General features: G+C 44.7%; 1 protein-coding gene across 1 annotated transcript in view; it reads right to left on the bottom strand.

Annotated features, from left to right (window-relative positions):
• The window catches only part of LOC124020297 (receptor-type tyrosine-protein phosphatase delta-like), a 182,195-nt gene that overhangs the window by 33,507 nt on the left and 131,188 nt on the right, over positions 1–17,500 (bottom strand). The window lies entirely within an intron of this gene.

The following is a 17,500-nucleotide window of genomic DNA, read 5'->3' as shown; positions in this document are numbered from 1 at the left end:
AGGTAGGTCTCTCTCTCTCTCTCTCTCTCTCTCTCTCTCTGTGTCTCTCTCTCTCTCTCTCTCTCTCTCTCTCTCTCTCTCTCTCTCTCTCTCTCTCTGTGTCTCTCTCTCTCTGTCTCTCTCTCTCTCTCTCTCTCTCTCTCTCTCTTCTCTCTCTCTCATTTTCTCTTTACTATCTACCCCCCAATTCTCTATCCATCCCCACCTACTCTTTTCCTCTTGTCAATCTATCCCCTAATTCTGTATATTTTTTATTATGGATCCCCATTAGTTCCTGTCAAGGCAGCAGCTACTCTTCCTGGGGTTTATTATGGATCCCCGTTAGTTCCTGTCAAGGCAGCAGCTACTCTTCCTGGGGTTTATTATGGATCCCCATTAGTTCCTGCCAAGGCAGCGGCTACTCTTCCTGGGTTTTAATATGGATCCCCATTAGTTCCTGCCAAGGCAGCAGCTACTCTTCCTGGGGTTTAATATGGATCCCCATTAGTTCCTGCCAAGGCAGCAGCTACTCTTCCTGGGTTTTAATATGGATCCCCATTAGTTCCTGCCAAGGCAGCGGCTACTCTTCCTGGGTTTTAATATGGATCCCCATTAGTTCCTGCCAAGGCAGCAGATACTCTTCCTGGGGTTTATTATGGATCCCCATTAGTTCCTGCCTAGGCAGCAGCTACTCTTCCTGGGGTTTATTATGGATCCCCATTAGTTCCTGCCAAGGAGGCAGATACTCTTCCTGGGGTTTATTATGGATCCCCATTAGTTCCTGTCAAGGCAGCAGCTACTCTTCCTGGGGTTTATTATGGATCCCCATTAGTTCCTGTCAAGGCAGCAGCAACTCTTCCTGAGGTTTATTATGGATCCCCATTAGTTCCTGCCAAGGAGGCAGATACTCTTCCTGGGGTTTATTATGGATCCCCATTAGTTCCTGTCAAGGCAGCAGCTACTCTTCCTGGGGTTTATTATGGATCCCCATTAGTTCCTGCCAAGGCAGCAGCTACTCTTCCTGGGGTTTATTATGGATCCCCATTAGTTCCTGCCAAGGCAGCAGCTACTCTTCCTGGGGTTTATTATGGATCCCCATTAGTTACTGTTGCTAAGGCAGCAGCTACTCTTCCTGGGGTTTATTATGGATCCCCATTAGTTACTGTTGCTAAGGCAGCAGCTACTCTTCCTGGGGTTTATTATGGATCCCCATTAGTTCCTGCCAAGGAGGCAGATACTCTTCCTGGGGTTTATTATGGATCCCCATTAGTTCCTGTCAAGGCAGCAGCTACTCTTCCTGGGGTTTATTATGGATCCCCATTAGTTCCTGTCAAGGCAGCAGCTACTCTTCCTGGGGTTTATTATGGATCCCCATTAGTTCCTGTCAAGGCAGCAGCTACTCTTCCTGGGGTTTATTATGGATCCCCATTAGTTCCTGTCAAGGCAGCAGCTACTCTTCCTGGGGTTTATTATGGATCCCCATTAGTTCCTGCCAAGGAGGCAGATACTCTTCCTGGGGTTTATTATGGATCCCCATTAGTTCCTGTCAAGGCAGCAGCTACTCTTCCTGGGGTTTATTATGGATCCCCATTAGTTCCTGCCAAGGCAGCAGCTACTCTTCCTGGGGTTTATTATGGATCCCCATTAGTTACTGTTGCTAAGGCAGCAGCTACTCTTCCTGGGGTTTATTATGGATCCCCGTTAGTTCCTGTCTATTATGACATCTTCGTCTTTTTGTTCAGTTTAGTCACATGATTTCTCAATTTGCAGTACGTTTGCCAATGTAGTGGACAGAGAGAAGGGAGACTTATTTGCCATTCCTCAACCCTCTCAACCATACCATTTGTTCAATTCCTCATCAATCCACTGGGATGTAACAGTTTTTACTGTCTTTTTCATAACGGGAGCTGCTTATTAGTAACTGGGATAAGACATTTCATAAACGTGTCAAGTGCAAAGTCTGTTTGCTCCTCATTACACACCTCAGACCAACACATATGCCTTACATCAACATAGGAATCACAAAAAAAACTTATTGGATGACCTCACTATATGACCTCACTACACTATATTAGGTCCCGCCTTTGGAACTTTAGTTTTCTTAGATATGGCTGCTGTATCGTGATCACTACATCCGATGCATCTGGATACGGCTTTCAAGCACATTTCTGCAGCGTTAGTAAAGATGTGATCGATACATGTTGATGATTCCATTCCTGTTCTGTTTGTAACTGCTAGGTGGACTGATAACCTGAACCAGGTCGCAGACATCTCTGTCTCCTCTTTCATTCATATATTCTCTGTCTCTCTCTTCTCTGTCATTCATATATTCTCAGTCTCCCTCTTCTCTTTCATTCATATATTCTCAGTCTCTCTCTTTCTCTTTCATTCATCTTATCCCTTAATCTCTATGTACCCCTCTTCTCTCCCCATCACTTGGGTTTCTCTCTCCCTCTAGACACATGTAATCTTCCTCCCCCTTCTCCGTCCCTGTGTACCCCTCTCTGTCCATTCCTTTCATTCTTCCCCTTCTCTCATTCTTCCCTTCCTCCTTTCATTCTTCCCCTCCTCCTTTCATTCTTCCCCTCCTCCTTCTTCCCCTCCTCCTTTCATTCTTCCCCTCCTCCTTTCATTCTTCCCCTCCTCCTTCTTCCCCTCCTCCTTTCATTCTTCCCCTCCTTTCATTCTTCCCCTCCTCCTTCTTCCCCTCCTCCTTTCATTCTTACCCTCCTCCTTTCATTCTTCCCCTCCTCCTTTCATTCTTCCCCTCCTCCTTTCATTCTTCCTCCTCCTTCCCCTCCTCCTTTCATTCTCCCCTCCTCCTTTCATTCTTCCCCTCCTCCTTTCATTCTTCCCCTCCTCCTTTCATTCTTCCCCTCCTCCTTTCATTCTTCCCCTCCTCCTTTCATTCTTCCCTCCTCCTTTCATTCTTCCCCTCCTCCTTTCTCTCCTCCTTTCTTCATCCCCTCCTCCTTTCATTCTTCCCCTCCTCCTTTCATTCTTCCCCTCCTCCTTTCATTCTTCCCCTCCTCCTTTCATTCTTCCCCTCCTCCTTTCTCTCCTCCTTTCATTCTTCCCCTCCTCCTTTCATTCTTCCCCTCCTCCTTTCATTCATCCCCTCCTCCTTTCTCTCCTCCTTTCATTCTTCCCCTCCTCCTTTCATTCTTCCCCTCCTCCTTTCATTCTTCCCCTCCTCCTTTCATTCTTCCCCTCCTCCTTTCTCTCCTCCTTTCATTCTTCCCCTCCTCCTTTCATTCTTCCCCTCCTCCTTTCATTCTTCCCCTCCTCCTTTCATTCTTCCCCTCCTCCTTTCTCTCCTCCTTTCATTCTTCCCCTCCTCCTTCCCCTCCTCCTTTCATTCTTCCCCTTCTCCTTTCATTCTTCCCCTCCTCCTTTCATTCTTCCCCTCCTCCTTTCATTCTTCCCCTTTTCCTTTCATTCTTCCCCTCCTCCTTCCCCTCCTCCTTTCCTCCTTCCCCTCCTCCTTTCATTCTTCCCCTCCTCCTTTCATTCTTCCCCTCCTCCTTCCCCTCCTCCTTTCATTCTTCCCCTCCTCCTTTCATTCTTCCCCTCCTCCTTCCCCTCCTCCTTTCATTCTTCCCCTCCTCCTTTCATTCTTCCCCTCCTCCTTCCCTCCTCCTTTCATTCTTCCCCTCCTCCTTTCATTCTTCCCCTCCTCCTTCCCCTCCTCCTTTCATTCTTCCCCTTCTCCTTTCATTCTTCCCTCCTCCTTCCCCTCCTCCTTTCCTCCTTCCCCTCCTCCTTTCCTCCTTCCCCTCCTCCTTTCATTCTTCCCCTCCTCCTTTCATTCTTCCCCTCCTCCTTCCCCTCCTCCTTTCATTCTTCCCCTCCTCCTTTCATTCTTCCCCTCCTCCTTCCCCTCCTCCTTTCATTCTTCCCCTCCTCCTTCCCCTCCTCCTTTCATTCTTCCCCTCCTCCTTTCATTCTTCCCCTCCTCCTTTCATTCTTCCCCTCCTCCTTCCCCTCCTCCTTTCATTCTTCCCCTCCTCCTTTCATTCTTCCCCTCCTCCTTTCATTCTTCCCTCCTCCTTTCATTCTTCCCCTCCTCCTTTCATTCTTCCCCTCCTGCTTTCATTCTTCCCCTCCTCCTTTCATTCTTCCCCTCCTCCTTTCATTCTTCCCCTCCTCCTTTCATTCATCCCCTCCTCCTTTCATTCTTCCCCTTCTCCTTTCATTCTTCCCCTCCTCCTCTCATCTTCCCCTTCTCTCTCAGGAGAGACTTAATGAGGGGAGCTGCCTCCCGTACGCTCCATACAATCTCTCTCTCTACTTCTGAGAAGAGGAGCTTCCGTATGCTCTGTCTGTCTGTCTGTCTCTCTCTCTCTCTGTCTCTCTCTCTCTCTCTCTCTCTCTCTCTCTCTCTCTCTCTCTCTCTCTCTCTCTCTCTCTCTCTCTGTCTCTGTCTCTGTCTCTGTCTCTGTCTCTGTCTCTGTCTCTGTCTCTGTCTCTCTGTCTCTCTCTCTCTCTCTCTCTCTCTCTGTCTGTCTGTCTGTCTCTGTGTCTGTGTCTGTGTCTGTGTCTGTCTGTCTGTCTGTCTGTCTGTCTGCCTGTTTCTGTCTGTCATCTGCCTGTTTCTACCTGACCTCTGGACAAACTGTCCCACTATATACAGTATACTGCATTATACTGCAATATACATCCCACTATACACAGTATACTACAATATATATACAGTATAATGCAGTATACTCCAATATACATTCCACTATATACAGTATACTACAATATACATACACTATATACAGTATACTACAATATACATCCCACTATATACAGTATACTACAATATACATCCCACCATATACAGTATACTCCAATATACATCCCACTATATACAGTATACTACAATATACATCCCACCATATACAGTATACTCCAATATACATCCCACTATATACAGTATACTACAATATACATCCCACTATATACATAAGTATATATAAATAAGTAAGACAGACAGACAGACAGACAGACAGACAGACAGACAGACAGACAGACAGACAGACAGACAGACAGACAGACAGACAGACAGACAGACAGACAGACAGACAGACAGACAGACAGACAGACAGACAGACAGACAGACAGACAGACAGACAGACAGACAGACAGACAGACAGACAGACTATTTATGGTTGGTCAGGTTACAGTATCTCCCCTACATACTGAGAGAGAAAACATTACTATTGAACCTCCCCTCTGGATCAATAACAGGTGAGAGAGTGAGAGAGAGAGAGAGAGAGAGAGAGAGAGAGAGAGAGAGAGAGAGAGATAGAAACCATGCCAATCCCAGTGTTTGGCTCAGTCCAGTACTACTGATCTACTATGGGCTCACCTAATGAGATTCCTAATCATATTGGATACACCCCAAACTATGGTTGAGATGAGATCCCATCAACAGCTTCGCTTCTTGAACAGCTGTTATGTAGTCTACATAGTGTCGTACTCTATGTATCTCTATGGTGTCATTTGACCAGGTATCCCCCTTGTAAAATAAAGGATAAATATTGTTTTGTATTCGTAGACAACAGATCTGTTTCTGCTTCCAGCACAATTATTTCCATCCATTGTCTTGAAAGCTCATTTACCCAGGGACACACAGCTACTCTCCAGGTAGAATACGTAGCAGTTCAACAGGGTTAGGGTTAGGGACATCCAACATTTTATTTGTATTTTTTACCTTTATTTAACTAGACAAGTCAGTTAAGAACAAATTCTTATTTTCAATGACGACCTAGGAACAGTGGGTTAACTGCCTGTTCAGGGGCAGAACGACAGATTTGTACCTTGTCAGCTCAGGGGTTTGAACTTGCAACCTTCCGGTTACTAGTCCAACGCTCTAACTACTAGACTTCCCTGCCGCCTCTACACTCTAACCACTAGGTTACCCTGCCGCCTCTACACTCTAACCACTAGGCTACCCTGCCGCCTCTACACTCTAACCACTAGGCTACCCTGCCTCCTCTACACTCTAACCACTAGGCTACCCTGCCGCCTCTACACTCTAACCACTAGGCTACCATGCCGCCTCTACACTCTAACCACTAGACCACCCTGCCGCCTCTACACTCTAACCACTAGGCCACCCTGCCTCCTCTACACTCTAACCACTAGGCTACCCTACCTCCTCTACACTCTAACCACTAGGTTACCCTGCCGCCTCTACACTATAACCATGAGTTTACCCGGCCGCCTCTACACTCTAACCACTAGGCTACCCTGACGCCTCTACACTCTAACCACTAGGTTACCCTGCCGCCTCTACACTCTAACCACTAGGAAACATTACCTCCTCTACACTCTAACCACTAGGCTACCCTGCCTCCTCTACACTCTAACCACTAGGTTACCCTGCCGCCTCTACACTCTAACCACTAGGCTACCCTGCCTCCTCTACACTCTAACCACTAGGCTACCCTGCCGCCTCTACACTCTAACCACTAGACTACCCTGCCGCCTCTACACTCTAACCACTAGGCTACCCTGCCTCCTCTACACTCTAACCACTAGGCTACCCTGCCGCCTCTACACTCTAACCACTAGGCTACCCTGCCGCCTCTACACTCTAACCACTAGGCTACCCTACCTCCTCTACACTCTAACCACTAGGCTACCCTGCCTCCTCTACACTCTAACCACTAGGAAACCCTGCCTCCTCTACACTCTAACCACTAGGCTACCCTGCCGCCTCTACACTCTAACCACTAGGCCACCCTGCCTCCTCTACACTCTAACCACTAGGCCACCCTGCCACCCCAACGGTTTAACGATCCGATAACACTTAAAATATGAAAAAGAACAAAAACCCGCACACATTGCTTCCGCCAATTCTCCCGTCTATCCAATTAGAGTACCACTTAGCGCTTGATGTAGCCTAGTTCCGTAACGCCTGAGGTTTGGTCCGTGTTGAATTAATCAGAGTTAATTTGTTAGAAACCCCCCCCAAAAAGGGGCATTAATTAATCAAATAACGAAATAGAGGCTTCTTTGTACACAAGCCATCGTTACTAGCACATGGGTTAGCCGCTGGCTCCATTGTTTAGTAGGTCAGACCTAGGCTTAGAATGTTTGTCTTCCTTCAGCGCTAGTCAGGGCCCATTACTTTCGGGTGGGTGCACACGCTAAGCTAAAGCTATTGCTAACGCTAACCGGGCCCGTATTACTCACGGATGGGTGCACACGCTAAGCTAATGCTAAGCTAACGCTAAGTCATGTTGCATTAGTTTGCGGATGGGAGCACTTGCAATGCTAATCGCTAATAGCTTCCTCCTGCTGCCTCTCAGGGCAGAAAGGGCTAGTTGAGCAGGCAGAGAACAGATATAACCCAGAGAGAGTTTCACAACCCTGTGGCCTACATCACACTAGCTGTTATAGAGCTACAGTAGGCTTGCATCACAAATGATACCCTATGTCTTATGGGCCGTGGTCAAAAGTAGTGCACTATATAGGGAATAGGGTCCCATTTGGAATGCCGCAACCTACTCTAATCCCCCTTGTGTTTATCATTAGCATTAATGGCTAATGAAGAAAAATTCCCTATTCAAGTATTCAAGTCATTGTGAGGTAATTGTATAAGAAGAGTTCCAGATCCATTGTTACTGCATTCCGAGGGAGAATCTCATGGGCTGCAGTTCACAGGGTCCCAAGCAGAACTAATATCTGTCAAAACAAGAGGTTATGTAGAGTAGACCTATATCATGTTTTCATGGTTTATCATGTCATACCACTGTAGTGGACTACTGGAGACTAATTCAGAGGGTTGGTCAGGGTATACTAGTGTAGTGGACTACTGGAGACTAATTCAGAGGGTTGGTCAGGGTATACTAGTGTAGTTGGAGACTAATTCAGAGGGTTGGTCATGGTATACTAGTGTAGTTGACTACTGGAGACTAATTCAGAGGGTTGGTCATGGTATACTAGTGTAGTTGACTACTGGAGACTAATTCAGAGGGTTGGTCAGGGTATACTAGTGTAGTTGACTACTGGAGACTAATTCAGAGGGTTGGTCATGGTATACTAGTGTAGTTGACTACTGGAGACTAATTCAGAGGGTTGGTCATGGTATACTAGTGTAGTTGACTACTGGAGACTAATTCAGAGGGTTGGTCATGGTATACTAGTGTAGTGGACTACTGGAGACTAATTCAGAGGGTTGGTCATGGTATACTAGTGTAGTTGACTACTGGAGACTAATTCAGAGGGTTGGTCATGGTATACTAGTGTAGTGGACTACTGGAGACTAATTCAGAGGGTTGGTCATGGTATACTAGTGTAGTTGACTACTGGAGACTAATTCAGAGGGTTGGTCATGGTATACTAGTGTAGTTGACTACTGGAGACTAATTCAGAGGGTTGGTCATGGTATACTAGTGTAGTTGGAGACTAATTCAGAGGGTTGGTCATGTCATACCACTGTAGTGGACTACTGGAGACTAATTCAGAGGGTTGGTCATGGTATACTAGTGTAGTTGGAGACTAATTCAGAGGGTTGGTCATGGTATACTAGTGTAGTTGACTACTGGAGACTAATTCAGAGGGTTGGTCAGGGTATACTAGTGTAGTTGACTACTGGAGACTAATTCGGAGGGTTGGTCATGGTATACTAGTGTAGTTGACTACTGGAGACTAATTCAGAGGGTTGGTCATGGTATACTAGTGTAGTTGACTACTGGAGACTAATTCAGAGGGTTGGTCATGGTATACTAGTGTAGTTGGAGACTAATTCAGAGGGTTGGTCATGGTATACTAGTGTAGTTGACTACTGGAGACTAATTCAGAGGGTTGGTCATGGTATACTAGTGTAGTGGACTACTGGAGACTAATTCAGAGGGTTGGTCATGGTATACTAGTGTAGTGGACTACTGGAGACTAATTCAGAGGGTTGGTCATGGTATACTAGTGTAGTGGACTACTGGAGACTAATTCAGAGGGTTGGTCAGGGTATACTAGTGTAGTTGGAGACTAATTCAGAGGGTTGGTCATGGTATACTAGTGTAGTTGACTACTGGAGACTAATTCAGAGGGTTGGTCATGGTATACTAGTGTAGTTGACTACTGGAGACTAATTCAGAGGGTTGGTCATGGTATACTAGTGTAGTTGACTACTGGAGACTAATTCAGAGGGTTGGTCATGGTATACTAGTGTAGTTGACTACTGGAGACTAATTCAGAGGGTTGGTCATGGTATACTAGTGTAGTTGGAGACTAATTCAGAGGGTTGGTCATGGTATACTAGTGTAGTTGGAGACTAATTCAGAGGGTTGGTCATGGTATACTAGTGTAGTTGGAGACTAATTCAGAGGGTTGGTCATGGTATACTAGTGTAGTTGACTACTGGAGACTAATTCAGAGGGTTGGTCATGGTATACTAGTGTAGTTGACTACTGGAGACTAATTCAGAGGGTTGGTCATGGTATACTAGTGTAGTTGACTACTGGAGACTAATTCAGAGGGTTGGTCATGGTATACTAGTGTAGTTGACTACTGGAGACTAATTCAGAGGGTTGGTCATGGTATACTAGTGTAGTTGACTACTGGAGACTAATTCAGAGGGTTGGTCATGGTATACTAGTGTAGTTGACTACTGGAGACTAATTCAGAGGGTTGGTCATGGTATACTAGTGTAGTTGACTACTGGAGACTAATTCAGAGGGTTGGTCATGGTATACTAGTGTAGTTGACTACTGGAGACTAATTCAGAGGGTTGGTCATGGTATACTAGTGTAGTTGACTACTGGAGACTAATTCAGAGGGTTGGTCATGGTATACTAGTGTAGTTGACTACTGGAGACTAATTCAGAGGGTTGGTCATGGTATACTAGTGTAGTTGACTACTGGAGACTAATTCAGAGGGTTGGTCATGGTATACTAGTGTAGTTGACTACTGGAGACTAATTCAGAGGGTTGGTCATGGTATACTAGTGTAGTTGACTACTGGAGACTAATTCAGAGGGTTGGTCATGGTATACTAGTGTAGTTGACTACTGGAGACTAATTCAGAGGGTTGGTCATGGTATACTAGTGTAGTTGACTACTGGAGACTAATTCAGAGGGTTGGTCATGGTATACTAGTGTAGTTGGAGACTAATTCAGAGGGTTGGTCAGGGTATACTAGTGTAGACTACTGGAGACTAATTCAGAGGGTTGGTCAGGGTATACTAGTGTAGTTGGAGACTAATTCAGAGGGTTGGTCATGGTATACTAGTGTAGTTGGAGACTAATTCAGAGGGTTGGTCATGGTATACTAGTGTAGTTGACTACTGGAGACTAATTCAGAGGGTTGGTCATGGTATACTAGTGTAGTTGACTACTGGAGACTAATTCAGAGGGTTGGTCATGGTATACTAGTGTAGTTGGAGACTAATTCAGAGGGTTGGTCATGGTATACTAGTGTAGTTGACTACTGGAGACTAATTCAGAGGGTTGGTCATGGTATACTAGTGTAGTTGGAGACTAATTCAGAGGGTTGGTCATGGTATACTAGTGTAGTTGACTACTGGAGACTAATTCAGAGGGTTGGTCATGGTATACTAGTGTAGTTGACTACTGGAGACTAATTCAGAGGGTTGGTCATGGTATACTAGTGTAGTTGACTACTGGAGACTAATTCAGAGGGTTGGTCATGGTATACTAGTGTAGTTGACTACTGGAGACTAATTCAGAGGGTTGGTCATGGTATACTAGTGTAGTTGACTACTGGAGACTAATTCAGAGGGTTGGTCATGGTATACTAGTGTAGTTGACTACTGGAGACTAATTCAGAGGGTTGGTCATGGTATACTAGTGTAGTTGGAGACTAATTCAGAGGGTTGGTCATGGTATACTAGTGTAGTTGACTACTGGAGACTAATTCAGAGGGTTGGTCATGGTATACTAGTGTAGTTGGAGACTAATTCAGAGGGTTGGTCAGGGTATACTAGTGTAGTTGGAGACTAATTCAGAGGGTTGGTCAGGGTATACTAGTGTAGTTGGAGACTAATTCAGAGGGTTGGTCATGGTATACTAGTGTAGTTGGAGACTAATTCAGAGGGTTGGTCATGGTATACTAGTGTAGTTGACTACTGGAGACTAATTCAGAGGGTTGGTCATGGTATACTAGTGTAGTTGACTACTGGAGACTAATTCAGAGGGTTGGTCATGGTATACTAGTGTAGTTGGAGACTAATTCAGAGGGTTGGTCATGGTATACTAGTGTAGTTGACTACTGGAGACTAATTCAGAGGGTTGGTCATGGTATACTAGTGTAGTTGGAGACTAATTCAGAGGGTTGGTCATGGTATACTAGTGTAGTTGACTACTGGAGACTAATTTAGAGGGTTGGTCATGGTATACTAGTGTAGTTGACTACTGGAGACTAATTCAGAGGGTTGGTCATGGTATACTAGTGTAGTTGACTACTGGAGACTAATTCAGAGGGTTGGTCATGGTATACTAGTGTAGTTGACTACTGGAGACTAATTCAGAGGGTTGGTCATGGTATACTAGTGTAGTTGACTACTGGAGACTAATTCAGAGGGTTGGTCATGGTATACTAGTGTAGTTGGAGACTAATTCAGAGGGTTGGTCATGGTATACTAGTGTAGTTGACTACTGGAGACTAATTCAGAGGGTTGGTCATGGTATACTAGTGTAGTTGACTACTGGAGACTAATTCAGAGGGTTGGTCATGGTATACTAGTGTAGTTGACTACTGGAGACTAATTCAGAGGGTTGGTCATGGTATACTAGTGTAGTTGGAGACTAATTCAGAGGGTTGGTCATGGTATACTAGTGTAGTTGGAGACTAATTCAGAGGGTTGGTCATGGTATACTCGTGTAGTTGGAGACTAATTCAGAGGGTTGGTCATGGTATACTAGTGTAGTTGACTACTGGAGACTAATTCAGAGGGTTGGTCATGGTATACTAGTGTAGTTGGAGACTAATTCAGAGGGTTGGTCATGGTATACTCGTGTAGTTGGAGACTAATTCAGAGGGTTGGTCATGGTATACTAGTGTAGTTGACTACTGGAGACTAATTCAGAGGGTTGGTCATGGTATACTAGTGTAGTTGGAGACTAATTCAGAGGGTTGGTCATGGTATACTAGTGTAGTTGGAGACTAATTCAGAGGGTTGGTCATGGTATACTAGTGTAGTTGGAGACTAATTCAGAGGGTTGGTCATGGTATACTAGTGTAGTTGGAGACTAATTCAGAGGGTTGGTCATGGTATACTAGTGTAGTTGGAGACTAATTCAGAGGGTTGGTCATGGTATACTAGTGTAGTTGGAGACTAATTCAGAGGGTTGGTCATGGTATACTAGTGTAGTTGGAGACTAATTCAGAGGGTTGGTCATGGTATACTAGTGTAGTTGGAGACTAATTCAGAGGGTTGGTCAGGGTATACTAGTGTAGTTGACTACTGGAGACTAATTCAGAGGGTTGGTCATGGTATACTAGTGTAGTTGGAGACTAATTCAGAGGGTTGGTCATGGTATACTAGTGTAGTTGGAGACTAATTCAGAGGGTTGGTCATGGTATACTAGTGTAGTTGGAGACTAATTCAGAGGGTTGGTCATGGTATACTAGTGTAGTTGGAGACTAATTCAGAGGGTTGGTCATGGTATACTAGTGTAGTTGGAGACTAATTCAGAGGGTTGGTCATGGTATACTAGTGTAGTTGGAGACTAATTCAGAGGGTTGGTCATGGTATACTAGTGTAGTTGGAGACTAATTCAGAGGGTTGGTCATGGTATACTAGTGTAGTTGGAGACTAATTAAGAGGGTTGGTCATGGTATACTAGTGTAGTTGGAGACTAATTCAGAGGGTTGGTCATGGTATACTAGTGTAGTTGGAGACTAATTCAGAGGGTTGGTCATGGTATACTAGTGTAGTTGGAGACTAATTAAGAGGGTTGGTCATGGTATACTAGTGTAGTTGGAGACTAATTAAGAGGGTTCGTCATGGTATACTAGTGTAGTTGGAGACTAATTCAGGGGGTTGGTCATGGTATACTAGTGTAGTTGGAGACTAATTCAGAGGGTTGGTCAGGGTATACTAGTGTAGTTGGAGACTAATTCAGAGGGTTGGTCATGGTATACTAGTGTAGTTGGAGACTAATTCAGAGGGTTGGTCATGGTATACTAGTGTAGTTGGAGACTAATTCAGAGGGTTGGTCATGGTATACTAGTGTAGTTGGAGACTAATTCAGGGGGTTGGTCATGGTATACTAGTGTAGTTGGAGACTAATTCAGAGGGTTGGTCATGGTATACTAGTGTAGTTGGAGACTAATTCAGAGGGTTGGTCATGGTATACTAGTGTAGTTGGAGACTAATTCAGGGGGTTGGTCATGGTATACTAGTGTAGTTGGAGACTAATTCAGAGGGTTGGTCATGGTATACTAGTGTAGTTGGAGACTAATTCAGAGGGTTGGTCATGGTATACTAGTGTAGTTGGAGACTAATTCAGAGGGTTGGTCATGGTATACTAGTGTAGTTGGAGAATAATTCAGAGGGTTGGTCAGGGTATACTAGTGTAGTTGGAGACTAATTCAGAGGGTTGGTCATGGTATACTAGTGTAGTTGGAGACTAATTAAGAGGGTTGGTCATGGTATACTAGTGTAGTTGGAGACTAATTCAGAGGGTTCGTCATGGTATACTAGTGTTGGATAGGGCCTGTAAGTAAGAATTTCACCGTAATGTCTACTACACCTGTTGTATTCAGCATTTCACTGTATGGTCTACTACAACTGTTGTATTCAGCATTTCCCTGTAAGGTCTACTACACCTGTTGTATTCAGCATTTCCTTGTAAGGTAAACTACACCTGTTGTATTCAGCATTTCACTGTGAGGTGTACTACACCTGTTGTATTCAGCATTTCCTTGTAAGGTCAACTACACCTGTTGTATTCAGTATTTCCTTGTAAGGTAAACTACACCTGTTGTATTCAGCATTTCACTGTGAGGTGTACTACACTTGTTGTATTCAGCATTTCCCTGTGAGGTCTACTACACCTGTTGTATTCAGCATTTCACTGTAAGGTCTACTACACCTGTTGTATTCAGCATTTCCTTGTAAGGTCAACTACACCTGTTGTATTCAGCATTTCACTGTATGGTCTACTACACCTGTTGTATTCAGCATTTCACTGTGAGGTCTATTACACCTGTTGTATTCAGCATTTCACTGTAAGGTCTACTACACCTGTTGTATTCAGCATTTCACTGTAAGGTCTACTACACCTGTTGTATTCAGCATTTCACTGTAAGGTCTACGACACCTGTTGTATTCATCATTTCACTGTGAGGTCTACGACACCTGTTGTATTCAGCATTTCACTGTGAGGTCTACTACACCTGTTGTATTCAGCATTTCACTGTAAGGTCTACTACACCTGTTGTATTCAGCATTTCACTGTGAGGTCTACTACACCTGTTGTATTCAGCATTTCACTGTGAGGTCTACTACACCTGTTGTATTCAGCATTTCACTGTGAGGTCTACTACACCTGTTGTATTCAGCATTTCACTGTGAGGTCTACTACACCTGTTGTATTCAGCATTTCACTGTGAGGTCTACTACACCTGTTGTATTCAGCATTTCACTGTGAGGTCTACTACACCTGTTGTATTCAGCATTTCACTGTGAGGTCTACTACACCTGTTGTATTCAGCATTTCACTGTGAGGTCTACTACACCTGTTGTATTCAGCATTTCACTGTGAGGTCTACTACACCTGTTGTATTCAGCATTTCCCTGTGAGGTCTACTACACCTGTTGTATTCAGCATTTCACTGTAAGGTCTACTACACCTGTTGTATTCAGCATTTCACTGTGAGGTCTACTACACCTGTTGTATTCAGCATTTCACTGTGAGGTCTACTACACCTGTTGTATTCAGGTGACTAATATCATTTGATTATGTATTGTGATGACAGATGTGTGAGAAGAGACTGTGAGGTCAACATACAGCGTTATGATTACATACAATCCTCAGATTACACTGTGTGTGTGTGTGTGTGTGTGTGTGTGTGTGTGTGTGTGTGTGTGTGTGTGTGTGTGTGTGTGTGTGTGTGTGTGTGTGTGTGTGTGTGTGTGTGTGTGTGTGTGTGTGTGTGTGTGTGTGTGTGTGTGTGTGTGTGTGTGTGTGTGTGTGTCTGTGCGTGCGTGCGTGCGTGCGTGCGTGCGTGTGTGTGTGTGTGTGCGATTCCATGTGTCATGAGACAAGCTCCTTGCTGATCCTACAGATGAGATTTGAACCACACAGAGTTGTTCCTTGTCGGGTCACATGATCAGGACAAATGACCCTCTGACCCTTCATCTCACAGTAGGAAAATAATCCTGCAGCAACAGGAAATGAGAAATATCCATTTATGTGGATTATAATAAATAGACAACATGTGGAAAAACGTAAAAAGGGGTGTGAATCGTTTTAAATTTCTTTAGTCTTACGCCGACCAGGCGGTCTCTCGTCCGTACTAACCAGGCTCAACCCTGGACAGGCGTGTTCAGGGGGGGGGGGGGTGTATATCCACAAGTGTATTATTGTACCCCTGTTTTCTCCCTGAATTAGGTCCTTTGTGTCTGCAACTCCTCAATGTGCTCGGGAGAGGCGAAGGTGGAGTCAGGCGTCCTCTGAAACGTGACCCGCCTGGCCGGCTACTTCTTATCGCACTGCCCCCTGCTGTTACCCATAGACAGGCTAGAATAACAAGTCAACCCTGTTACCTATAGACAGGCCAGAATAACAAGTCGACCCTGTTACCTATAGACAGGCTAGAATAACAAGTCAACCCTGTTACCTATAGACAGGCTAGAATAACAAGTCAACCCTGTTACCCCATAGATAGACAGGCTAGAATAACAAGTCAACCCTGTTACCTATAGACAGGCTAGAATAACAAGTCAACCCTGTTACCCCATAGACAGGCTAGAATAACAAGTCAACCCTGTTACCTATAGACAGACAGGCTAGAATAACAAGTCGACCCTGTTACCTATAGACAGGCCAGAATAACAAGTCAACCCTGTTACCTATAGACAGGCTAGAATAACAAGTCAACCCTGTTACCTATAGACAGGCTAGAATAACAAGTCAACCCTGTTACCCCATAGACAGGCTAGAATAACAAGTCAACCCTGTTACCTATAGATAGACAGGCTAGAATAACAAGTCAACCCTGTTACCTATAGACAGGCTAGAATAACAAGTCAACCCTGTTACCTATAGATAGACAGGCTAGAATAACAAGTCAACCCTGTTACCTATAGACAGGCCAGAATAACAAGTCAACCCTGTTACCTATAGACAGGCCAGAATAACAAGTCAACCCTGTTACCTATAGACAGGCTAGAATAACAAGTCAACCCTGTTACCTATAGACAGGCTAGAATAACAAGTCAACCCTGTTACCCATAGACAGGCTAGAATAACAAGTCAACCCTGTTACCCCATAGATAGACAGGCTAGAATAACAAGTCAACCCTGTTACCCCATAGACAGGCTAGAATAACAAGTCGACCCTGTTACCTATAGACAGGCTAGAATAACAAGTCAACCCTGTTACCCCATAGACAGGCCAAAATAACAAGTCAACCCTGTTACCCATAGACAGACAGGCTAGAATAACAAGTCAACCCTGTTACCCCATAGACAGGCTAGAATAACAAGTCAACCCTGTTACCCCATAGATAGACAGGCTAGAATAACAAGTCAACCCTGTTACCCCATAGACAGGCTAGAATAACAAGTCAACCCTGTTACCCCATAGACAGACAGGCTAGAATAACAAGTCAACCCTGTTACCTATAGACAGACAGGCTAGAATAACAAGTCAACCCTGTTACCTATAGACAGGCCAGAATAACAAGTCAACCCTGTTACCCATAGACAGGCTAGAATAACAAGTCAACCCTGTTACCTATAGATAGACAGGCTAGAATAACAAGTCAACCCTGTTACCCATAGACAAACAGGCTAGACACGTTTTAATAATGTTAATTTGTTTTCTCTCTCTCTCTCTCTCTCTCTCTCTCTCTCTCTCTCTCTCTCTCTCTCTCTCTCTCTCTCTCTCTCTCTCTCTCTCTCTCTCTCTCTCTCTCTCTCTCTCTCTCTCTCTCTCTCTCTCTCTCTCTCTCTCAACATAGATGGTGGATGTGACAACCTCCACCGTGTCAGTGATTTCTCCATGGAGCAGAGAAGCTAATGTCCATAGCTAACGCTGTGTTCTTTTGCTCGAACATAATAACAAAATCAATACTGTTAAATTAATATGTTTTGGGAATTTTCTCTCTCTCCTTCCCTCTCCTCCCTTCCTCTCCTTCTCTCTCCTCCCTTCCTCTCCTCCCTTTCTCTCCTTCTATCTCCTCCCTTCCTCTCCTCCCTTCCTCTCCTTCTCTCTCCTCCCTTCCTCTCCTTCTATCTCCTCCCTTCCTCTCCTTTTCTCTCCTCCCTTCCTCTCTTCCCTCTCTCTTAGTCCTGGTTTCTCTCTCCCTGTCTCTCTCCTCCCTTCCTCTCCTTC

The sequence above is a fragment of the Oncorhynchus gorbuscha genome, unplaced genomic scaffold, assembly GCF_021184085.1.
Source record: "Oncorhynchus gorbuscha isolate QuinsamMale2020 ecotype Even-year unplaced genomic scaffold, OgorEven_v1.0 Un_scaffold_801, whole genome shotgun sequence".
NCBI lineage: Eukaryota > Metazoa > Chordata > Actinopteri > Salmoniformes > Salmonidae > Oncorhynchus > Oncorhynchus gorbuscha.
The sequence above is the reverse complement of the archived record's forward strand: the minus strand, read 5'-3'. Positions and strand labels throughout refer to the sequence as shown.